This window comes from Brachycentrus maculatus, unplaced genomic scaffold, assembly GCF_059751285.1.
Source record: "Brachycentrus maculatus isolate JH-2025_06_01 unplaced genomic scaffold, ASM5975128v1 h1tg000011l, whole genome shotgun sequence".
NCBI lineage: Eukaryota > Metazoa > Arthropoda > Insecta > Trichoptera > Brachycentridae > Brachycentrus > Brachycentrus maculatus.
Genome location: NW_028280765.1, coordinates 653,224 through 679,265, shown reverse-complemented (window position 1 = coordinate 679,265; position 26,042 = coordinate 653,224). Strand labels below are relative to the sequence as shown.

Below are 26,042 nucleotides of genomic sequence, written 5' to 3'. Positions count from 1 at the left end.
TTTGCTCCATATAGGCAGTGGATATGGTCAAATAAATATGATAATATATCTATTGCTGTTATTTTTTTATCGGTTGAGTTTTTCATTTGAACAAAACTTTTAACATATTTTCCGTAGTTCAATCAGCACACTTTTCCAAATTTCACCATATCTAGTACGAGTATACTTCAGAGAAACTACATTTTGTAAATGCCTGTTTTGATTAATGTTTACTGTGGAAAAATATTACTCTAGTAATAGTAGTAATACGAGTACGTCATACATTCGAATTATGCTTATCAATTTCTAGAAAAATAATCAAAGCTTTCTTTTCTCCGCTTGTATGATGATAGATCTGCGTTATAGAAGCAATAAATAATATCTCTCATACTGAGTCTTTTACGATAATATTTGTTTTTTCGAGTGCTGTAAATTCTTATGTGTACGCCATTTATTCGTTATATGAAAAATAACAAATCATGTTTAATTATCAGAAAAAATAGCCGTGTACCCAAATACATAAATAATCGTATTAAATCAAGTCAAATAAACTACTACAATTAAGAATGTAGGGTTTTATTTACTAAGACTCTTATAACTATCGATTACGTAGCGAGATTGGCTACTTGGAGTTTTTTTTTACTCTTATCCGTACCAAATGGTGCATAAGGCACTGCACCATATAGAGGTAGTGTTGTCTTGATTGTTTAATACATGAAGGAAAGGTGATTAGCCCTGCGCTTCAAGTATCAGTCCAGGGTAATATTAAATAAATATTTGAGTATTTATTCATATTAGGCGCCATGCTGTAGTTGGATAGACTGGATAGACTGTAGGGTTCGATTCCCGCAAACTGCAATATAAATTTAAGAAAGATTTTTTCAATTGGTCTAGGATTTGTGATGTATTATTCACATCTACCTTCCCTATCCTTACTATCTTAGTAGGGTTCTAAAAGTAGAGGCTCGTGTGAAAATGGATGTTACATGACTTAGGTGACGTTGCATGTGATAGAAGGACCTACAACCTGAGGACAAGTAGAGCTGACTCCAACAGTCTACAAAAAGTTGGGATAGAGCCAGGAAGAAGGAGAATAATTTTTCGAGCAATTACATTTGCACAAGACGCATCGGCGTCTTTTGCATCTATATCGATCTATATCGTCTTTTGCACCTATATCGATAGTTGGAAAAACATAGATGTCTTTAGTGAAGTTCTAGTGATTCAAGAATAATGTTTCAAAATTAGTTCATATATATAGAACTTCCAAAAATTTGATTAGTGTGGTTGTCAATAATAGGTAGAATTGGTGAATGTTACGCATGTGTAATGTGATCACTTAAACCAGCCTATGACTGTCGTCAGCTCTGTAAATGCCCAGACTTCCATGTTCTTCTTCATCTTTAATGAGATGTCAAAAAATAATAAGCATAAACATTATTATCTCCATTATTAGTTGATTCGGACCGATTTTTGTCCAATAGCCCACCTATCAGTAGGTACCTACTTTTTTCCATATGTGTAGCGTGGCTCGCGACGTTAGATGGCCTGGCGCGGGCACTCCGCGTTCCCGCGACCCCAAGCACGGGTGACCGCGCCTAGCGCGTGGCAACAGCCGAGGCCCCTCGGGCTTGTGAAACCATTCGTTGCCGTGACAGCTTTTTGCACATCGCGGAAGAAACCACACATTCTGCTCTGCCCCCGATTTCTGCGAGACTTTTAAAAGTGAAAGTTCGGCGGTGTATGTGTATGCTCATATCGCTTCGTACGTAATTCGAACTAAAAAGTCTATACTCCAAATTATAATTCAAGAAAAATATCTCCCAAATGTGACTTGCTTTTTTAAGCTTTGCACCACCTTTGTACTCGAGTTATTGCCAATTTGCAAGGAATTCTCCAGTATGCTAGTTTCTCTGCTATTTACATAGATAACTTTGTTGAACTTTTGTAGTCGAGTTTTTGCTAATTTGCAAGAAATTCTCGAGAATGCTAGTTTCTCTGTTACTTACACAAATAACTTTGTTTAACTTTTGTACTTGAGTTTTTGCCAATTTGCGAGGGATTCTCGAGTATGCTAGTTTCTCTGCTATTTACATCTATAACTTTACATTACCTTTGTACTCCAGTTTTTGCTTATTTGCAAAGCATTCTCGAATATGTTAGTTTCTCTGCTATTTTCAAAGATAACTTTGCATAACCTTTATACTCGAGTTTTTGGCAATTTGAAAGGAATTCTCGATTATGCTAGTTTGTCTGCTTTTTACAACGATATCTTTGCATAACCTTTGTACTCGAGTTTTAGCTAACTTGAAAGGAATTCTCAAGTATGCTAGTTTCTCTGCTATTTACATATTGTAGATAACTTTGATTTAATACGTAGGTACCTATGATTATCGAATCGATTCCTTGTGGTACCAGCACTCACTTTTTGTACATTGTAGAATCAAAATCTCTGTTATGATTTAGAAATTGCGAACCATTAAATATAATGTTCAAAAAGTCTACATAGAACAAGATGAGAGTTGTATACAATAACCCATACTGGCAACTGTTCTGTCTGCCTCGTTACTGCAGTGCCACGGAGATGGTTATGTCTGGACGTGCGAACTCTTTCCCCGTCCTACTACGCAATCGATCATGGAGTTTGGCAAGACATCCAAAACTTAACAAACGAGACCGTTAGAGTCTCAGCAGGATGGATGCAGTCCCCGATGTACACACAGTGGGCGAGATCATTAAGACCCTCTTAATTCACTGCCTTCTTCAGTTTTTTTAAAGTTTTTTTTTATTTCGATAAAAAAAGTAAAGTATTTTATATGTGCAATTAAACAACTATTTATAGTTTTTCCACATAAATAAATGTGGAAAATTTTCCACATATATTTATGTGGAAAAATTATATGGTTATTATTTTATTAAATAAAATGCAGTTCCACCAAGAAATGTAGGTGATACAAAACTTAAAATTTATATGTACATACAAGTACATACCGTATATATTTTTGTAGTAATTAATTTTTTACTTTTTTTTATGTATTTTATAAAATATATATACCGTTTTATAAAAAAACCTATAAAGCCTTGCACACTTTACCTCAAGGTTTTGAATGAAGATGAATCAATAATAATTATAATTTCAGCTAGTTAATGGCAGTTTTATTGGTATATCTGAAACGTTATGCCATTATTCATTAAAAGCTCTCAATATTCGCCAGTCCTCACATGGAAATGTATGAATGGTCTAATGATTGCATATCACGCCGATGACGGTATTGTCTAGCGAGTATGGAAATTTCTCTCAGAACTCGTTTTAGTCTTTAGTTTCGGCCAAATCATGGTAAAAGGATTTCCTAGAAATCTTTAATTTTCCTGTTTAATCGGTCCAGTGCATTAAAGGAGATACGTATGTCTAGGTAGTTGAACAATTCACATTCTCATGGACAGTTTTGTCTCGGTTCTGTGTTAGGTTCAACAAAAAACACGACTTTGTAACATATTAGTACAAAAAGTTATGTTCTTACACGAAATATTTCATATTATTTTTTGACATCTCATCAAAAATGAAAAAGAAAATGGAGGTCTGGGCATTTACGGGGCTGACGACCGTTATAGGCTGGTTTAAGTGATCACTTTACGCACGTGTAACATTCACCAATTCTACCCATTATTGACAACCACACTACTCAAATTCTTGGAAGTTCTATATATATGAACCAATTTAGAAACCTTGTTCTTGAATCACTAGAACTTCACCAGAGACATCTATTGGTGAGATGTAAAGAAGCTTTTTTATTAAGCAGAAACTCTTATATTGGTATGTGAGGTCCGAATCCTGGATTATAATCACATACATGAGAAACGCCAGAAAATACCATTTTCATTTTTATTATTAAGCTCATAATTTATTGTCCAAAAAAAATGAAAATAACTCCTGTAATTGGATATAATCCAGATTTTGTGAACAAGTATTTATACACACTCAAAATGTTGTAAAAAAAATAGTGTAAAGAAATATTTCATGCTTATTTTTTCCTTTATTTCTATTCTCTCTGGTATTATCGTTTTATCAGTGTACTTCTGCGTTGTCTGTCTCGACAATAGTATTATTAACTTTCCATGTACAGATTCTGAATACTATCTTTATTGTTCAAAAAATTTTTTGGTTGTTATATAACTTGATTTGAAAAATATTGTATCGAATATTTTAACTATTATATGTTTTGACTACATGAAAAAAAAGACCACGAATCAACTGTTTTGAAGTAATTTTACATTAAAATGTTTTCGAGGCAAGCGCAAGAAACATTTAAATATATCTTCTTTTTTGTACGATGTGTATTCTCAGTCGACTTTTTTTTCATTACTACCTAACATATACCCCAGATGTGAGACATTTTTTCAACCATTTTTGTTAGAATGGTATTCTGAATGGAGCACTAATTGGTCGTTATAAAAATTGGAATGTTTAAACTTATTAATTGGCCGTTATAAAATTGGTGAAAAAAAATCTGATCCGTTCACTATTTTTGCCTGATTTTTTAATATTAAATTTATCATGTTTTTTACTATATTCCGTATAAACTCTAAAGAGAGCTTTCTTGTTTATTTTAGTTTTACTCAGTAAATACCACTATTTCTTAAAAAAAACTATTGTGACAAGTATTTCGATGCTTAAAGAATACGGTATAATATCCATCCTATGCCTTTTCGGGTGAAGCTTTATTTTTTAAATTTATTTTTTTATTTATTTTTTATTTATTTCTTAAGTTAGCTTATATTAAAACTAATATAAACTTTTATATACATTTACATCATCTTTATATATTTACATTTCCTTACAGTAACTTAGACATTTATTTTTAAATTCTTTCAGACATTTTTCATTCTTCATACATTCAGGCATCTCATCATACATTTTTAAACCCTTATACATCAAGCAATTTTGCGACTCAGCTCTTTTCAATAATGGTAGTCTTATTTTATCCTTTTGTCTAGTAGCATATTCATGACAATTTTTGTTTAAGACAACTTTATCCTTAAAATATTTTGGTAATTTATCGTGAAAAAATTTATGTATAAATATCAACATATTAAATTTAAGTCTTCTTCTTACAGATAACCATTTTAGTTCATCTCTCATTTTTTTTACATTGCTATATTTATTTTTCTTAAGAACTATTCTCATCGCTTTATTTTGTATAGTTTCTAGTTTATTTAAATTTCCTTCGTTTGCTAAAAATAATATTTATGGTAACACATTGGAGTTTGCGGAATTATAAATTGATTCGAATTAGCTAGATGTAGTTGTTAAATATTTTATCGATACAACTTGTACTCCCCGCAGTGTTTCGCTGGCTTTGATGCGGGGATCCGGCTTCGAGTCTCTGGAGGTTTGATTGCGTTGGTCATATTTTTATAGGTCATTATGTCAAGACATGGCTCAGCTGTAAATCTTTTTTCTATAACTATCCATCGTTTTATTTTTATTGCCACCGTCAATAATTTCGCTAATGGTATACAATGTTACGTACATAAAGCATTACTTTTTGCGTGCCTTTATCATCATATATAATGACGGAAGCAAGCTGATTTAGGACTTATTTAATAATAGTTTTTTTTTTTAAATATTTTTTTAAATATTTAGGTTAACAACAGCAACATATGTAAATCAAAACAATTAAAGATATACATTTAACAAGCCAATTATAGTTAACCACAGAAACATAAATATTAGTACAAAATATTTACTGTAGATCTAGCAAATTAATGTGTGTGTGTGTGTGCGTGCGTGCGTGCGTGCATGCGTGCGTGCGTGCGTGCGTGCGTGTGTGCACTAGATGTATGGATGTGAAAAAAGCTAGGAGTGTACGTCAGGACAGAAGAGTGTGGCGTTCCATCCTCTCTGCCTACCCCTGCGGGAAGCGGCATGATGTTAGTAGTATTATTTTTACTACTGCTACTACTGATATCAGTAGTAGCAGTAGTAAAAATTCTTCTTTTTCTCGATCGTTTATTCTTCGCGAAATGGTCGTGAACTAAGTCCGGAAACACACAGACAGACCGTTGGGGGCCGAAGAGCGTTCCGAGTTTTGAGCAGTCGCTGTGCAGTCGCAATCGATAGCTGCAGTTAACTTGCGGTCGGATGTGCGCGGAATAAGATGTTTGTATTGAATCCGCAGAAAGCCCGACTGCGGTAGATTAAAGCAGTTGACCCCAACCGCTTCGAGTGTTAGTGGATTATCGGACTAACTATCTGGCGTCACCTGTCTAGCCCACTTATTTAGGGCAGAACCTGTAAATTAATTTTTCCTTGTATCCTTTTTCTGCTCGAATTAAAAATTAAACGCATAGCGATAAAAATACATTTTATAAAAAAAATAAACCCGCAAAGCTCCTATCGTAGAGTCTCTTCCGCAGGTATGATGGTAAGGATAGGAGTCGTTTAATATTTTGAACATTAATTTCGCAATCGACGGAAATCGAACCCGCATCCCCTGTTTCTCACTCGAGCGTTTATCCATCTACGCCGTGATGCCTTTCAAATGAGTATTTGAAAGAAAAAGACTATCGTAAACGAATAAGTAATTTCTGGTTCTAACACTTAAATTATATTATTTTAAATATGTACCTACAATATTCAGAAAAAACGGTTAGAATGAAGAATGTAGAATCAGAAATATGTAAAACTTTTTTCTTTTGTTTACTAACATTTACTCGTATATTGTGTCTATGTAAATAAAAATCATAACTGCCGCTAGAATAAGACCCTTGTCGACTCAACATCCCCGAAAATCTACCCTTTATCCCTCTTGTGTCAAGGTTATACAAGAGGCTATACCCATTGTTCTGGGATTTTTAGTGACAAGTGACACAGTTCTACCGCTGAAATTTAACCCATCCTAATGATATATTTTTATTATTTAAAAATACATATGTAACACTTATGTTGTTGAAGGCATTTCAAAAGTTCTTTAACACTAATTTAAGAATTTTGGTTATTATTATTGTGTCTAACGACTTACCATGCGGGCATTATATCACAGCAACTACTTGAGAGTTATTGGATAAAAATGTTACTTATTACTATTGCTTGTACATTATGTAAATATTCAGATTATTATGAATAGGTTAAATTTATTTCTATGCAGGGCGTCACAATCTTTTTTTAGTTATTTTCTATTATCCCTTGAACCATATACATACATGTGTATTTTTTATGTAACCTAAACATTATTCCAGTTCTTTCTTTCAAAAAGTTACTTTGTATTAATTTAGTATTTCTATGGAAATCGGTTATTGGCTTTATCTTAGTCTATATTGTTGATATTATACGAAACATATTGCTTTTGATTTTCTTAGCAGAATAAAATTACCAATTCATTCGAAAAACGAAAAAAATTATAATCAGGTTATATCCATTGTATAATTTAAGAAATAAAGTGCGTATGCATTATTAATACCTATTTCAGTTTGTTTAGGTTATGTTTATCTTCAAATAAACCAATCTGCTTAATTTTTCTTTAGTTGTGACATACCTTTAAGAATATTTTATTTTTTGTTCTTACAACAGTATCACGTCGCTTCTACTCCCATTCAATCAATCCATATTATTTATTTATTTATTGAACGGCTTATGCGTTTAACATTATACATATATACAGTATCTAATATAATAACACACTAATAGAGAAATAAAAAGTCTTAAACTAAAAATAATAATGAAATAACAAATAGTACTGGTAAATACACGTCTCCTTCACACACTATCAGCGAGCAGCGAGAGAGAGTGAAACACAACCTCTAAATTTATCCATTATAACATGGAGAAGAAATGCTGAGAAAGTACAGACTTCAAGGTGGATAACAATATATTAAATAAATCTATACTTTCAAAAGCATTGGCTAACATGTGAAGCTGCGGAATCGAAGAGAACATGCATAGTTTTCATTATGTAAAAATACTCTGAATATAGATTTTCGCCTAGTACCTCTTCGACGCACGCTAAGTTTTATTTGATTAACACCTCCTCTGCGATGGTGGGTCTGATCAGACCCACCATCGTGGAAAATTATTAATTACTTAATAGGTAATTTTTTTACGTCGTTTTCCTTCAGTGTAATCGTTCTTCAAACAATTACCTACAAATTGAGATATAAACAAAAATTATCGGACCAGATTCGAATGAGTTATTTAAAAAAAAAGAACAAATAAAAGATCAAAAATCATATTGAGTAAGGTCAGTTGTTCGCTATCAATGTGTTAGTGTGCCGTCTGCCGTGCCCTCGAACTCCCCAAAACAAAAGCAAACATTGTCAATCTTTGGCGATTGATTCTGTATATTGTTTTTTTTACATTCGTTTTAAACTGATTTATTTGTTTACTTGTATGAAAAATACTAAGGATCACGTTTAAAAAAGTGTAATTATTACATAAGTTGTTAATATTTTCATAAATTGATTCGGCAGTTACTTTTTGGTAAAATCTAACCATTTTTAATTTAAGTTTTACTTAGAAAATACCACAAATAGTGGTAATATATAGTATATAATAGATTTATGTATATATACAACACCGACATACACAAAGTTACTAACTTCAAAACTTCACAATAAACTGTTTTATGTTTGAACAATTTCTAGTTTTTAAAAAAAAAATCTTTACGACACTTTACCATAATGAATGGCAGGAAAAAAATAAATATCTCATAACGAGATTGGACGACTTTTGGACAGTTCTAAAATTGAAAGAAAAGTGAGAAAGTAGTGTAGATGACAGTGATTTAGAATTCAAAAACCTTAGATACAGAATTTTAAAGTGAAACAGAAAACTTGGTTTTGTAAGAAATGTCAGTAAGTGATGAAGACATCGATTTTAACAAGAAAAGTAGCGATTGTCTTCTGATTTTTTGATAATAATTTACTTGTCAATATTAAAATTAAATTTGTTACCTATTATGTCTAACGAACTTGTATATAAAAATAATTTATACCCAAAAATTAGTTTTATTTAGTACCGTACAAAATTATATTCATAATTTCTAAGACCCGCAAATCTATGTAAGAAATGGCGAACATTAAATGAATATTTACACCATTTTGGGCAATTCTGTTTATATTTTTCAATGAAAAATTTACCATTTTCACTGTATTTAAAATAAATTTTAATTGCATTATGGACAAAAATTTATCTTGAATTATGAACTCAAGTCAAAATCCCAGAATCATTTTGTGGTTTTTGGAGCTAACCGCCACGTTTTATATTTGAAGATAACAAATAAAAGTTAAAAATTCTATCTTTTATGATGTTGACTTAAAATATAGTTAAAAAATTAAAAACACAAATTATTTGAATTCAGTAAAAATCAACATGTTTACAACCACTGCTTCATGCCGATCATGCCTCACGCGGATGCGACATGCTACGCGGTGGTAGTTAGCAGCTGCGCTCGGTCGAGTTCGCATGTAAAATGAAGCGCTTGGATAATTTAAATTCAAAACTATCAAAAACTTGAAAATTCTCATACAAAACTTATGACACATTATCCTATTGCTATGTAGCCTATTTTGATTAATATATAAAATATAAAAACCCGACAAAAAACGCCTAAAAGGCGATTTCTGTACTGGGTCAGATCAGACCCACCACCGCTGGGCGCGTTTTGTTTGAGGGCATCGCGCTTTAGGTGTTAAGGAGATCAGGGCAGTCCAAAAAATTGTCAAGAATTTTATATAACAGGACCAAATCAGTAATTACCCTTCTATCACTAAGATTTATTAATTTTAGCCGCTTCATTATGCAATTATAAACTAACTCAACAATCGGTATATTTAGTTTAAAATTAATGTATCTAAGGTGAATATTCTATCAAGTGTGTTTGAATAATAACTTGACTTTCGGGAGATTTGATCTCAAGTAGGTATCGGTATTTTTAATTTGTGTAAAATTCGTTGTCAAATACTGATTTAAATCAATAATGGTACATGGTACCTATTGTACGTACTATTTTCTCGGAATTATTCATTGAGTAATGAAATTAGTTTTGTGTTAGGTGGATAAATATTTGTGTATTTGAAAGAGCGGTCTCGCACTCAGTTGTGAAGTTTTCCAAATAAATTCGACTATGTATTTAATTACTCGTAAAAACCAGATGTACCAGTTCAATCATGGTCATGAGACATGACACATTTTTTCGAATTTATATGTGCGCATTTTGACAAATTCTTATTAACTTTTTTTTGCGTATTTAAAATTAATAAATATTTTTCCCTAATGTGATAAATCTACTGGTTAATCAATTCAGGCATTCATTGTCATTGAGAAATAATTACAATAAGAAAATTGCTACAACATTTTGAGTGTGTCCAAATACTGTAAATGTTCACAAAACTGGATTATCGCCAATTATAGGAGTTATTTGTCATATTATTTCAATAATATGAAAATTAACTCCTATTATTGGAGATGGAGCTTGTCCGCCTCTTTAGTGTAATGGTCAGCACGCTCGGCTACCGTTCTGGAGGTCCCGGGTTCGATTCCCAGGGGGGGTCAAATAAATATAAGTGATTTTTTCACTGTAATATTTATTCAATATTACCCTGGACTGGTATCTGAAGCGGAGGGCTGATCACCTTTCCTTCATGTGTAAACGATCAAGATAACTCTGCGTTTATATGACGCAGTGCCCTATGCACCATTGGGGTGCGGATAAGGGTTTAAAAAAAAAATAAAGATAATCCAGATATGTGAACAAGTATTTGGACACACTCAAAATGTTGTAAATAAATTATCTGGTCAAATTATAAGCTTAAATAATAAAAATGAAAATGATATTTTCTGGCGTTCTCATGTATGTGATTATAATCTAGGATTCGGACTTCGCATACTAACATAAGAGTTTCTGCTCAGTAAAAAGCTTCTTTTCATCTCACCAATAGATGTCTGTAGTGAAGTTCTAGTGATTCAAGAACAATGTTTCGAAATTGGTTCATATATATATATATATATATATAGAACTTCCAAGAATTTGAGTAGTGTGGTTGTCAATAATGGGTAGAAATGGTGAATGCTACACGTGTGTAAAGTGATCACTTAAACCAGCCTATGACGGTCATCAGCCCCGTTAATGCACAGACTTCCATATTCTTCTTCATCTTTGATGAGATATCAAAAAATAATAAGAAAATAGGTATTTAATTTTATCATTTTATTTTTTTTAATATAGTGATAATAGCTTATGGAATATTTAATTTAAATATTTTATTTTAATTGTTTCATAACTATCCAATATATTTAAAGATACGATAATCATCGACACTTTCATTTCAAACATTTGTTATTTTTTAGGTACCCCGTTTTTTATGTTGTGCTCATATAAATCGCAATCTAATCTAGAATGCCAAAATCAACATTTCAATGGAATGTGGCATATAAATCTGCAAATATGAGTATTTTCTACGTCCTATATTATTGTAAGATTAGCTAAGTCCTCGAAAGCCGCAAAAAACACCTACTAAATGATATATCGTATTAACAAAAACATCACCTAAAATTGATAATGATAACGCGTGTTTGGTCAGGAAGCAAAACAAAAATACGAATATATTTGCGATGTTGTTTATTTGTGTTACTGTTACACACTTTATCAACGCTTCACAAGATGCAAGGTCTGCGAAACTTGAATATTCGAACTAGTTATGACGTCACAACGGATGACTTAACGATTTTGCCGAAACTTTTGACAATTTAACCCTTATTTGTTTACAGGTTACAAAAAATAGTACTAATTGTCCCTCGATTTAAAAATAATTTTTCATTTATAAAACAAATATGCATAACTCTATTCTTCTTAATTTATTCCCAGCAATATGGTTGTTTATTACTTTTGTTAATTGCATATAACTTCATACATTTGTAATGAATTTGATTTAGAATCATAACTACTCGTACAACATTTTGAGTGTGTCCAAATACTTGTTTACAAATCTGAATTTCCTCCACTTGGGAGTTATTTTTACATTTTGACATGGCAATGACAATGACAACCTTAGTTGTTCACAAATAACAACAAGTTTTAACATAGATGGCTATTGTAAACATTGACAACTTAACCCTTATTTCTTTACATATTGCAAAAAATAGTACTAATTGAAATAAAATAAAATAAAATAGTACTATGTCACGAGATTGATCTAAGACTCTAGGAGGTCCAAAATTTTGAGTAGTGTGGTTACCAGTCTATGACAGGTCTTAAGCCCTGTCAGTACCCAGACATATTATTCTTCATCTATGTTGAGATGTCAAAAACGTTATTAACTCAATTGTTTTCATCTTCTGGTACAAATTAAAACTAAATTAAATTTAATTTGTATCAGGGGATGAAAACAAAATGAAAACAAAGTAAAAAGAAAATTGTCGTTTTCGAAACTAGTCGTAAATAAAAATAATACTCGATAAAGTGGATTATTCAAGTGTTTAATTTTAATAAAATAATCATGTCATTCCACAAAGCCGAATCAATAAATAATACCTAAGTGATATAATCCAGATTTGTCAAGTATTTAGACTCACTCAAAATGTTGAATTTAAAAATTTATATTTCTTCCAACCCTTATCCACACCTAATGGTACATAGGGCACTGCATCGTATTGACGCAGTGTTATCTCGATCGATATTTTCATGAAAGCAAGGTGATCACTCCTGCGCTTCAGGGACCGGTCCAGAGTAATATGAAATAAACATTATAGTGTAAAATAACTAATATTTATTTTCAACCCCCCCGGGAATCGAACCCGGGACCTCCAGCACGGTAGCTAAACACGCTAACCATTTCACCACGGAGGCAGAATATATATTATTACGTTGCAATACTCACAAATATAAGTAAATAAATTATACATTTTGAATGTTTAAATTATACAGCAAAAGAGAGGAGAAGTAACATTTAACAAATGTATATCTAAAATCTAAATGGTGTTACGTTGTCCTTCGTTATCTCCGACCGGCACATACTAATAATGGTTGACCGTGAGCTTTATTTGTATAATTCTTAACCAAATACCTGTTGCTACGTAAAGGTTCTTGTCATATTAAATTATCATCACGTGCGATTCATTAATACGTTAATACGACATTTGAGAGAAGATGCGTCGTATGGGTTTCATTTACATACACCGCTCTTTTATGATACCAACATTTTAATTGAAATATACGTATGGATGTTGAGCTAAGTTTTTAAAATGCGCTCTGGAGGAAACCATAGCTTTGCATCAAGCTGTTATTGTAAATCAACGTATTTCTATAATATTTTGCATATTCAAAATATTGTTTACTTTGTGGCATAATAGTATGTAATACCTCTCCTTATCATTCATCTTTTCACTATGTGAAATACATACCACCTTAATGTGGTATTAAAAGTATTGTTAACTTTGTTGTATAATAGTATGTAATATAAACTCTCCTTATCATTCATGGTTCACTTTGTGAAATACCACTTTAAAGTGGTATTACACAAAGTAAACGACGAATAATTAGGAGAGTTGTATTTCTATGTCTTTATTCTCTCTACTAATTTTAAAATAGTTCAAACTAATAATGTTTTAATCGTTCACAATTGTGTTGAAAAATCACTGAATTTCAGGTTTAACTCAGCGGTATATGTTTGGAATAAATCACATAAAATTTATAATTCTATGTTCTAACTATTTGTATAAAATCGCTCGTAAACGAGTGGCGGTTTAATGTACAAAAATTTAAATAATATCTATACTTATTAAAGAAATCACACATTTCTTATAACATAAATTTCACAATGCTTGTGAAGCAATGACGATATTGAAAATCTATGAAGCGACAATAGATTTGAAAATGCTATGTGATAGCGGCTATAAAGAGGCACGGTGTCTGCAATGTTTAGTGTTTTGTTGTTACGTTGAACAGGTGGCGCTGCCATTGCAATAAGAATTTTTTTTTCAAAATAATGATGTTCTTATCTTTTCAAAGATAAAAACACATCTAGTATAGAAAACACGTTCGTATTCGAATGCAAATGTGTAAAATTTCAAGCGATCCGTGAATCACTTTAGGAGATTTAAGATTTTGAACAAATGAACATTACTTTTTTTTTTTACAGATTTATTGACCCTCATATCATTACCGCTCACTGAAAATATCTTAATTTGTCTTTTAATAATATCTATTAAAAAATGCAAATTTTCGGAGCAATTGTGTATTTATGATCTAAATTATAACACAGTTTATGTAATTTCAAGTGACAAAATGTATGTAATATCTTAACTTAAAAATAAATGTTAAAGTAAGACTAGATTAAAAATATTGTGCTTTGCAGACACTAAAGCGCAGTAAGAGCATGTAATACATACATATTTTGGTAAAACAGACAAAGAGGGACAGAAATGTAATCTTAGTTAAAAATATATATTATTACAATAAAATAAAGAATTATTGGAAAACGACGTCGAACTCCATAACACAAATCGTGATATAAGTTCTTGCAAATAAAAATCATATTGATGCGACTCAATACCACAGTCAAAATAATTACAACCGATTCTATGTATTGCCTGATCTGAGGCGTCTACGTTGACATCTTCTTTTTAGTGTATTTAGTGAAAAAAAAGTACCTACGTAGGTATACTATACATAAATCTAAAAATATCGTGACTTAAAACAAACGAGGAGAACTGATATTTAAAATGTCAATATATCGTGTCGATGAACTCATTTCAATACGACGTATTTTCCTGAACGAACATATACCATATACCTACGTCGCCATATACAGGTATTACGCATTCTTTTAAGAATTCGATAATTCGCAAGATTTTTTCATTGTATTGGCATAAGTATGGTAATATTTGAATACATAATAATTTTCGTATTTATACATAAGTTATATATGCATAGCTAAAAGCAATATGGTATCCATGCAATGTGGGGATATATCTATAGTACATACGGTCACACACATGTGTGTATTGTTTAAGGTGTAAACAAATAATAGAGCAAGTGTTCTACAAATCTTACTCACTTGTATGAGCAGACGTAATACATACCTACATTAATTATTTATTATACAAAATGTATTTGAAGGCAATTTTCAGTGCCGTGCATTTGCCAGTGTGTAAACTTCGAAATTATGTTAAATAAATATTCAAATAGAATAACTTTTACTATCCAGTGAAGTTTTATTTAATTTTACCTGATATGCTTATCGTGCAATATTTGTTTTTTTCTTCTTCAATTTTTTTCAAATATTTAACGTAAGTTAGGAAGAAGTCCTTTAAAATTTTAAAGTGATGAGTACCTACTAATTTTTGGAATGTAATTTTTATTATATGACTTATTTTATAGTTCTTAAATTTATTAAAGCTAGCTGTACCCGACAGCACGTTGTGTGGCTCATTTTTTCTTCTTCAATTTTTTTCAAATATTTAACGTAAGTTAGGAAGAAGTCCTTTAAAATTTTAAAGTGAGGAGTACCTACTAATTTTTGGAATGTAATTTTTATTATATGACTAACTTTATAGTTCTTAAATTTATTAAAACTAGCTGTACCCGACATCACGTTGTGTGGCTCAGTCTGGTTAAATGGAAAATAAAGAAAAAAGGATAGCAATATTTGTCATATGTTTACAGTATTTTAGCAGTTGTCAAGAAACACGCTGTCCGCCATGAGCAATATTTAGTATTGCGTGTGTTACTATTACGTTCAACAGATGGCGCAGCCATTACGGAAAAAAATTAAAACATGTTTTTATCTGTCACGGATAAAAACACCTGGCGTAGGTATATAAAAAAAACGCGCGTATTCGAATGCATTGTGTTAAAATTTCTAAGCACGCAGTAATCAGTAACTTTACAGATTTAAAAAAAAAAGAAAAAAAACAATATAACATTATTATTAAATGGACAGATTTTACCATAAAGTGACTGCCGAATCAATTAATGAAATTATTTTCATTTAGACAAAAAGTCATAAATGAATATTTTTAAATTTATTATTATGCATTTAAGAAGATTTTTATGGTCTTTTATCATATGAATATAATTGAATGTGCATTTTTTTCTTCCTTGACCATCCTTGAAGCATAATATACATATATAAGAAATGTTATAACGTAAATCAGAATTAAATATGTAGGTATGTGAAATATCAAAAACGCCCCCCTTTTACTAAATATGTTACACTCTGATATTTTGGTAATGTCAGTGTCGATGTTGGATGAGTGTTTCATTAATATTATCATCTTTTTAAAGTTTTATTTATGACCAATACTATCGCGTACAGAAATGATTATGAAAGCAGAATTTCGCGAAAAAAAAGTAGCGATAGACACACTTAAAATGTTGTGAATAGAATAACTGTTAAAAGTGTTCATTCGAAGCCTTATCCGCACCCCAATGGTGCATTAGGCACTGCATCATATAAATTCAGTGTTATCTTGATCGTAAACATATGAAGGAAAGGTGATCAGCCCTCCACTTCAGGTACCAGTCCAGGGTTATATTGAATAAATATTAGAGTGAAATAAATCACTTAAATTTATTTGACCCCCCTGGGAATCGAACCCGGTACCTCCAGAACGGTAGCAGTGCATGCTGATCATTACACTACGGAGGCGGACAATGTTGAGATTCGTCTATGCTGAGATTACAAAAATATATCTGTATGTTTTACAGATTACCGGATTGATTTGAGAATCCAAGTACCTACAACGGTAAAGGTTTTAATCGTTAAAATATAATATATTATTAGATTAAAACCAATATTTTTAGCTTTTCCACTTTATTTTTATTAGACCAGCGACCGGGTTTCGTCGTTACCGACATCATCAGACTGGTGGGAGGCTATACAAATTGTTATGTTTTATATAAAACAAGGCAGGAGTTGTAACCATGATTTGATACAATTTTGTTTTCTCAGCAAAATTGTATCAAATCATGGTTATCAACTCCTGCCTTGTTTTATATATAGCATAACAATTTGTATAGCCTCCCACCAGTCTGATGATGTCGGTAACGACGAAACCCGGTCGCTGGTCAAATAAAAATAAAGTGGAAAAGCTAAAAATATTGGTTTTAATCTAATAATATATTAAAATGCAATTCCATCACGAAGTGTCAGTGGATAATATAAATCTGTTAAAATATAAATTTTTCGCAATAATTACGACACTCGTATGTCGTACGACGTGAACTGGTTTTGCGATATTTTTTCTCACCCAAATTAACTGTAGTGACAACTTGGAACCGGTCGGGCCGAGTCCATTCATTTTTTGGAATTGTTGTGAGGACTCTGCACTTTAGGCACGTATCGTACTAGCGGACTGACATGTGACCACATAATGTGTTGTGCTGTGCCCGCGTATACAGGAATCCGATTCTTAATTTCATATCTGAATGGCCATTACTGCGGCATCAATTGCAATTGTAAAAGAAACTTTTGTTTTATTTTTTTATTCCCTTGCTAGGAAACGCAAAGAAATAATGAAAGGTTGGTTGAGATAGTTTGAGCATGTGAATCGAATGAGTAGAGATTTTTTTTTCTTTTTCATATAACCCTTTTCTGCACCCCATGGTGCATAGGGCACTGTGTCGTAGCGACCGAGTGTTATCTTGATCGTTAATTACATAAAGTCAAGGTAATCAGCCCTGCGCTTCTTGTACCACTCTAGGGTTATATTTAATAAATATGAGAGTGAAAATCACCCATATTTATTTTGACCCCCCTGGGATTCGAAACCGAGTCTTTCAGTACGGTAGCCAAACGCGCTGACCACTAAGTACACTACGGAGATTGCGTAAGAACAGTAAAGTATATTTATGAGGCGAATTAAGTTGGAAATAGAAGCAGAGGAAGACCGAGGAAAACTTGGGGTGATCGAGTATTTCAAATACTTGATCAGGTCGGAACTATCGGCGGGTGGATTTCTTACAAAAGTTATGGATGATAACTGCTAAATTGATAACTTTAACTTTAATTATATTCTGTATAAAATCTTTTTGACTTTTCACACTACGTACCGAAAACTGGTTAAAAATGCCAAATATAAATCCAAAAGCAATGTTTAAGTTATCCACAATACAAAGTAAAAACTTGTATGTAATCGATGCCCTGGTGGATAACAATATTTGCACTATTCTTTTAAAATGAACTACTGTATCGTTTCTTCACGTTGTTAAGTGGTTATTAGTCTTATCCATTAAACAAAATCCTATACATATCTCGATTGTGATTTGGTATCATGGCTTATGGCATTAAATACAGCTATACCGGTATTTAAAATTATTAAGACGTATTGAAAGCTGTCCCACCGCATTCCCAGATCTGATACAGAAGCATCTAGGCCTCCTGACATACCTTCTCTTGCAACGCTTTTTTTTTGTTTTTGTTTTATGAACTAAGTTGCGAAGTTTATTGAAAATTTGAAACGAATTTCCATCCCGATTTTACTGTGAATTACACCCTGTCACTGCCAATATAAATAAATAGAAGTTTGTAAAACCACCACCAAATTTTCTAGAAGCGCCCCAGTGTAAGCGGTGAATGGGATTAGTAGTTAGTTTAGTTAGTCAGCTAGATCCGATTCCGACCCGACGTTGGCCGGTACACAGACGCCTCCATAACCCCGACCAGCATAGCAGACAGATTCGGTACAGTGCAAAGACATTTGCAGAAAATATTAAATATAATAAAATATCACACGATAACATTTTACTTGTGTCCGAATACTTGTTCACAAATCTGGATTCTTCATGTCACCAATACATGTCTCTAGTGAAAATTCTAGTGATTCATGTACAATGTTTCGATATCATATATATAGAACTTCCAAGAATTTGAGAAGTGTGGTTGTCAATCATGGGTAGAATTGGTGAATGCCACACGTGTGTAAAGTGATAACTTAAACCAGCCTATGACGGTCGTAAGCCCTGTAAATGCCCAGACTTTCATATCCTTCTTCATATTTATTGAGATGCCAAAACATAATAATATCACACGATAACATTTCAACTAACTTCAACTAACGGGTGTAAATGAAATATGTATATGTTAAAAATTATAACGTATCATTGTTAGCTGGATATTATTTACTGTCTAGACATTCCTAGAAACATTCAAGCACAACTGTCGTTGTCATTTTAGCGCAAATCTCCTTAAGAGGAAAAAGGTGACATTCTGATCTGCCCACGCCCGCTCCGCAGCGTCTGGCACGGTGGCCGCTGGTCATCTACTCGTGGTCTCCAACCGCCACGGGCTATTTGCAAATTCAAACCTGTTTCCCATTACTGACCACCAATTGTGACGTGACCACCGTAAACCCTGGCTTAGAAGTGTTCCAAGACTGACCAATAAAATGCATTTTTCAACACTTTTATTGATCTCCGAATAGAAAAGGTGGTTAGAGAGACGGGGAGATAGAAGTCTGGGTATTTACAGAGCTAAAATGACATTTATTTATAACATCTCATCAAAGATGAAGAAGAATATGGAAGTCTGGGCATTTACGGGGCTGACGACCGTCATAGGCTGGTTTAAGTGATCACTTTACACACGTGGAACATTCACCAATTCTACCCATTATTGACAACCACACTACTCACATTCTTGGAAGTTCTACAGTATCTACTCAATGAATTAGGGCCACCCATTATTTTTTTGAATACTCTGAAATCTTTTGGGTTATTATATTTATTTTACATAAATACTTTAAGTTTTCTATTGACATCTAATATCATGTATATTACCTTCAATAATATGTAAAATATACCTGGATTATTTAAGCCTTTACAAAATTTCAAACCCTTTTTCTGAGAAAGGTCCCTAATTAGCACAGGTAGACAGATAGTTGAAAGTTCAAAAAATAGTCCTGTCTCATTTATTAGTGAAGTTTCTTGAGTTCTGGTTGTTGTTTTGTTCAGAGAGGTTATATAGTTATCGTGTCTTGTGAAAAAAACTTAATTTTTAATATTAGTTTATAAAGTATAATTTTTTTTTGTAAACACAAGTGTTTTTTTTGAAAAGGATAAAATGGGAAAAAGTAAAGACATTTCTGAGGAAAAAAAGTCTAGTGTTATAGTGCTACTGAAATTAAGAATACTATCTAATAGAGAAATTTCAAAAAAAGAAAACGTTTCTCGTCAAACAGTGGACAGAATTTCAAAATCAATAAAAAATTAGTCACCCGCCACCAGCAATCGGCGAAAGAACTGTCGTAGGATTAGAAAAACAACACCAAGAACTGATAAAAAATCATTCAAAGTGCCTTAGAAAACCGTAGTGCATCAGCAAAAACATTAAAAATAAAATTGGAAGAAGAGGGTATAAATATATCGGTATCAACACTGAGGCGACGTCTTTACGAAGTAAATCTGAAATGCAGGCGCCCTGTAAAAGTACCAAAATTGACACCACGAATGAAAGCGGATCGATTAAAATGGGCCAGGCTACATCGAAATTACTCGGTAGATGATTGGAAAAAGGTATTTATTTAAATTGAATTTTCAACATATCATTTTAGTAAATAAACTTATATATTTGAATTAAAATAAAATTTTCATTATTTTTCAGGTCATCTTTAGTGATGAGTGCCGGTTAGAAGCCGTGACAGAGAGCCGTCAATTCGTCAGGAGAACACCAATGGAACGTTACAATGAGGCCTGTGTGGTAAAAGTTATCAAACACCCCCCTGCAACAATGATATGGTCATGTATTATTAACAATTTACCTGGGCCGTTGTTTTTCGTGGAAGGAACAATGAACCAAAATTCCTATAAGCAGGTCCTCGAACGAATTTTATTGCCCTTCTACCATACACTCGACCCAACAGAAGGTCCATATACCTTCATGCAGGATGGGGCACCTTGCCACCGGACTAAATCAATAATAAAATTTTTGTCTAACAAAAATCAGCCTTTGCTCCCCTGGTCTGGAAATTCTCCGGACCTTAATCCTATAGAAAACGTATGGAGCATGTTAAAAAATAAGGTATACTCATTTTCAAATCCGACAGTAGACTGTCTAAAAAAAATATTCAAAAAATTTGGTCAGAAGACGAAGAAATAAAAAACATGATAAAACAGTGCATTTTAAGTATGCCAAAAAGAATTGAGGCAGTTATTTCTGCCAAAGGTGGAAATACTAAATACTAACTATATTTATATGAAAATATATGCATAATTTAAGCGTAATAAAGTGTTCATGTGTAAATAAAATTCAATGTTGTTTTATTCAAGGCTTTCTCTGAGTTATTCCTGTTTGAATTGAGAAATTGCGCGAAATTCTGCGTGGCCCTAATTCATTGAGTAGATACTGTATATATATGAACCAATTTAGAAACCTTGTTCTTGAATCACTAGAACTTCACTAGAGACATCTATTGGTGAGATGTAAAGAAGCTTTTTATTAAGCAGAAACTCTTATATTAAATTATCTTACTATCCGTAAATGCCCAGACTTTTATATTCTTCTTCATCTTTGATGAGATGTTAAAAATAATATGAAAATGACTCCTGTAATTGGAGATAATCCAGATTTTGTGAACAAGTATTTGGACACACTCAAAATGTTGTAAAATGACATTTGTCCGCCTCCGTGGTGTAATGTCAGCACGCTGCTTTTCAGATCGTGTGGTACTGAAATTGTGTTGACCAGCTTAACTGCTCTCCGAAGAAGGCCCTATATCGATAGTGTAAAGGCAAAGGGGTATTTCTGTCTCAGACCAAATTTTACAGGAGAGCAAAAACAAACCTGTGAAATTAAATAACTCATTTGTTTTATGTATATTCATATGTACATATCTTAATAAAACTAAATAAGTGTTGCAACTACAGCTACATCCTTTTGCCAGATTATGGAATACACTATTTTAGACATTTTGTGGAACAAACATAGAAAATGAAAAATTTGACAAATTTACCCCTTTGCCATTACACAACCGATATATTGGGCGAAACCTTGCATCGATGGGACGAAACAATACACGATTTAACCATAATAAATATGTAGGATATTTTATATAATAAAAAAATAACAGAAAATATTTACCTTTATACGAAATAATACTCCGTACCGTCAAAAACGCACTTTGTATGATTTCTTCTGTTATATTTGACAGAAGAAGCGGGAATTACACCGAAATATGCATCGTACCACTCTCTATCATACAGATCGAAAAATATGATAAAAACACTTTCGGCGAAAGATTTTAATCGGTCGTTGCAACGTACCCCTGTTGCACATAACCCCGTCTCCCCTAATATATTGCAAATTTTAAATATATTTCTCTTTCAGCGTCCTGAGTAATAAATTAATAAATTATTTGTAATCACATAAGATACAAGACGGTGAATAAACTTTATTTTGGATGGGCATATATTTGTATCTATTTCATATTAATTTTGGGTGTAATTCATAATATTCATTACCTCAATACAGGTAAATAAACAATAATATTCTAACGTACATCTATTTACTGTAAGATTTTGTATACAACACCACTTTTTACTTCATTATTAAAATATAATATCATTAATTGATTCGGCAGTCACTCTGTGGTGAAATCTATCAATTTTTAATTTAAGTTGTGCTTAGTAAATACCACTTTTTCTTAAAATTAATTGTGAGACGTATTTTGATGCATTTCGCATCTAAAAAACAGCTGCTACCCTATCTTCAACCTTCAACGTCCCAAGGATCAGTGTTTCAAGATGATGCCGAATGCCTCTAAAAACGTGTTGCAATCAATTTTAAGATTTTACGAAGTGTCATTTATTGATATACTAGGTACCTCTGTATTCTACCCTCCTTAAATAAAATTAAAAATCAAATTGTTTAACTAATGGGTTCGCTGTATCATTTTGTATACATGGATGTTTCTGAAGGCGACGATAGGTAAGTTCTGTTATACTCGTTGTGAATTTAACCACACATTTTTCATTGATCACCTAATCTCAGTCGAGCAAACTTTGATCTTCTCGAAATCGGCCCCATAACTCCAAAGTCTCCAGAACCGTTACCGATTTGTAGTTACATATGATTTGGTTACAAAAACTGCGGCTAGAAGTCCCATATACTTTTTAACCCATCGGCACACCAACCGCTATATCTTGGCGGCTAAGAATATTTTACATTCGCATATCAGCCGTTGTTTCAGCCACACCTCCGTCCGTTGGTAGTTCATATTATAAAGATACTCTCGTGTGATATCTACAGTTCAGTAAAGAAAACTTTTGTAATGCATTATTTCTTATTATTTTTATATAAACAGCAAATGATCAAAGATGTTCCTATAAGGATAGAATTATCCTTTCGATTAAAATATCAACTAAAACAAGTAAAAAATCAAAACTTTATATCCAACAGAGTAATGTTTTTACTGAGTATTTTTTTCTATTTTTCTTGGCAATTTATCACATTTCCAATCTAGACACTGGATAAAATACGTGCGTCATATTTATATGTATCATATTTATGGGTAAAAGTAATAGCAGTAATAGTTTAATTTTATGAGACAGTTTATTTTTACAACTCGGTTGAATTTGAACGCCTTCAAAAGTGAAAAACTTCAAAAGTATGAGTGAGTCACACGTGAGCGTTATGATTTGTCGGACTGACTTATACCACAAAAATCGATCTGTTAAGTGCGTGCTACCTTTTTCTGCATTTAAAGATTATTTCTGTTTGTTCTCGTTTTATCAGGTGGAAAATATTTTAACATAACATAAATACATTTACATTAATGAGAACAAACAAAAAGCAGGTAGCGTATTTGTACCATTCCAGTTACAGAATTTCACATATGTAATTTAATATAAACACATGGAAGAGAGTCGGGAGGGAGGAAAAAGGGAAAAGGGAAATATCAAAACTCAAGTCCGAGACAAATTATGTAAAAATTGAACACACCACGATGTGAATATAGACTAATTATTAGCGCGTCATTGTTTGACAAACCATGTCACCTACCCTCTTCTGGGCGGGGCAACATTTTTACTTTCGGGGATACATTCATTCAATTCATTCAAACCCTTATCCGCACCCCAATGGTGCATAGGTCACTGCATCATATAAACGGAGTGTTATATTGATCATTAACATATGTAGGAAAGGTGATCAGCCATCCGCTTCAAGTACTAGTCCAGGGTAATATTGAATAAATATTAGAGTGAAAAAATCACTTATATTTATTTTTTCCCTCCCTGAGAATCGAACCCGGGACCTCCAGTACGGTAGCCGAGCGTGCTGACCATTACACTATGGAGGCGGACATTAAATTAGTATATTTGTATAGATGTCAAAAAAAAAACTGATATGCGGATGGGTTTAATCTCATTCTGACCCATTACCTTTCATATGTCCCCGATTCTCCGTTCGTTTCTGTCTGACGTTCGAATTCGCACTTGTCAAAATATTTGTTCTCACAACCAGACGCGAACCGGCGGGAAGTGGTTATTTTTCACCTTTTTACGCGTCTTATTCGCGTTGCTTCTCGTCTCACAGTCGCCGTGATCTTTTTGCATACTGTACTCGCAAGTGGCACCGCATTTTTTCCCAGCCGTATAACATCTCGTGAGAATAATGTTTTTGCTCTTTAGCACCTGTCCGCAGAAAGAAATTCGAACGGCTAATAACGCGATGTAATGTGGCAAGAAACGGGACAATTTCTGCGCATCCTTCCTATCAGTTAGACATTTCGCTCACTCCTTTCAAGAACGTCATAAATAAAAAAAACATGATATTTCAGGAGAACGTTTTTAAAGTTTATATATATAACACAATGTATTAAAAATAAATATCAAGCCACTTATTAAACTTTTTACTGTGCAACAGATCTTTTTAGGTAAAACCTAAATGTTTTTTCTCCATTTGAAAAATATTTCGGATATTAAAAAAAAAATATTAAACAATTCATTTTCTTCAAAATGCAAAAATAACATTTTCTACCCTGTAGCGGGTAAATATTAAGTTAAAAATGTGCCGTTTTTGCTGGGATATAGTATTTTACTGGGCATTCCGAAAACGTGCACAACTGAAAATTGACGATTTTTGATTTATGACGTTCTTGAAAGGAGTGAGCGATTAGCCAAGGCGATTACATACATCAGGACTGGCCAACCCTAATGGCACCCTGGGCCGCATCGATGCTATAACATTTTCCCAAGGGCCGCAGACACACATTAGAATAAAAAAAAGAAAATTCATCCAAACCTTTATCCGCATCTTAATGGTGCATAGGGCACTGCATCATGTAAATGCAGTGCCTTATCTTGATCGTTAGCACATAAAGGAAAGGTGATCAGCCCTCCGTTTCAGGGACCAGTCCGAGGTAATATTAAATAAATATTAGAGTGTAAAATCACTAATATTTATTTTCACCCCCCTCCCGTGGGTCCGCCTCCGTGGTGTAATGGTTAGCGTGTTTAGCTACCCTGCTTGAGTTCCTGGGTTCGATTATCTGATAAATACAACTACAAAAATTAATATATAAATAGTGGTATTTACCAAGTAAAAATTGATTTATAATTTGATAAATATTACCACAAAGTGATTGTCGAATAAATAATAAAAATTTACATTTTTTGTCGAATAATTAATAAGGTTTGTACCATTGTGTACGCGTTTTCTGTTTTTTTTTCATCTTGTTTTTTGATTATTATCAAAATGATTATTATCAAAGTAAGCTGAAGTCTCCCTGAGAGACAAAATAAAGAGTTCACGCATTTGTGGAAGCCTGGGTTTAACAGACATCAATAGTAAGGTACAGAAAAGACAATTGAGATGGTATGGGGACATAGGACGCAGAGAACCTGAACATATTGTAAACCAGGCTATAGCTACGGATCTTCCTATCTAGAGAGGAAGACAAAAAAAATACATGGATGCTACAGAAAGAAAACATGATTCGAAGGCATGGCCTAGGTGACGTTGTATATGATAGAAGGACCTACAACCTGAAGATGAGGAGAGCTGACCCCATAGTCTACAAAGACGATAAGCCGGGATGGAGCCAGGTATATGGACAAGACTCGTCCACTCAA

The 26,042-nt window shown here is 32.8% G+C and overlaps 1 protein-coding gene and 1 long non-coding RNA gene across 2 annotated transcripts in view; one reads left to right on the top strand and one right to left on the bottom strand.

The window, feature by feature from the left end:
• Nucleotides 1–26,042, top strand: part of LOC148313455 (tRNA dimethylallyltransferase-like) — a 343,114-nt gene that overhangs the window by 102,403 nt on the left and 214,669 nt on the right. The gene's annotated exons all lie outside the window — the stretch shown is intronic.
• LOC148313457 (uncharacterized) overlaps nucleotides 816–26,042 on the bottom strand; it is a 31,576-nt gene continuing 6,349 nt past the window's right edge. Inside the window, exons 2-3 of the long non-coding RNA XR_015837717.1 lie at nucleotides 25,213–25,459; nucleotides 816–832 (exon numbers count right to left, since the gene is read on the bottom strand). This is a non-coding gene — a long non-coding RNA (uncharacterized LOC148313457). The remainder of the gene's footprint in view (nucleotides 833–25,212; nucleotides 25,460–26,042) is intronic.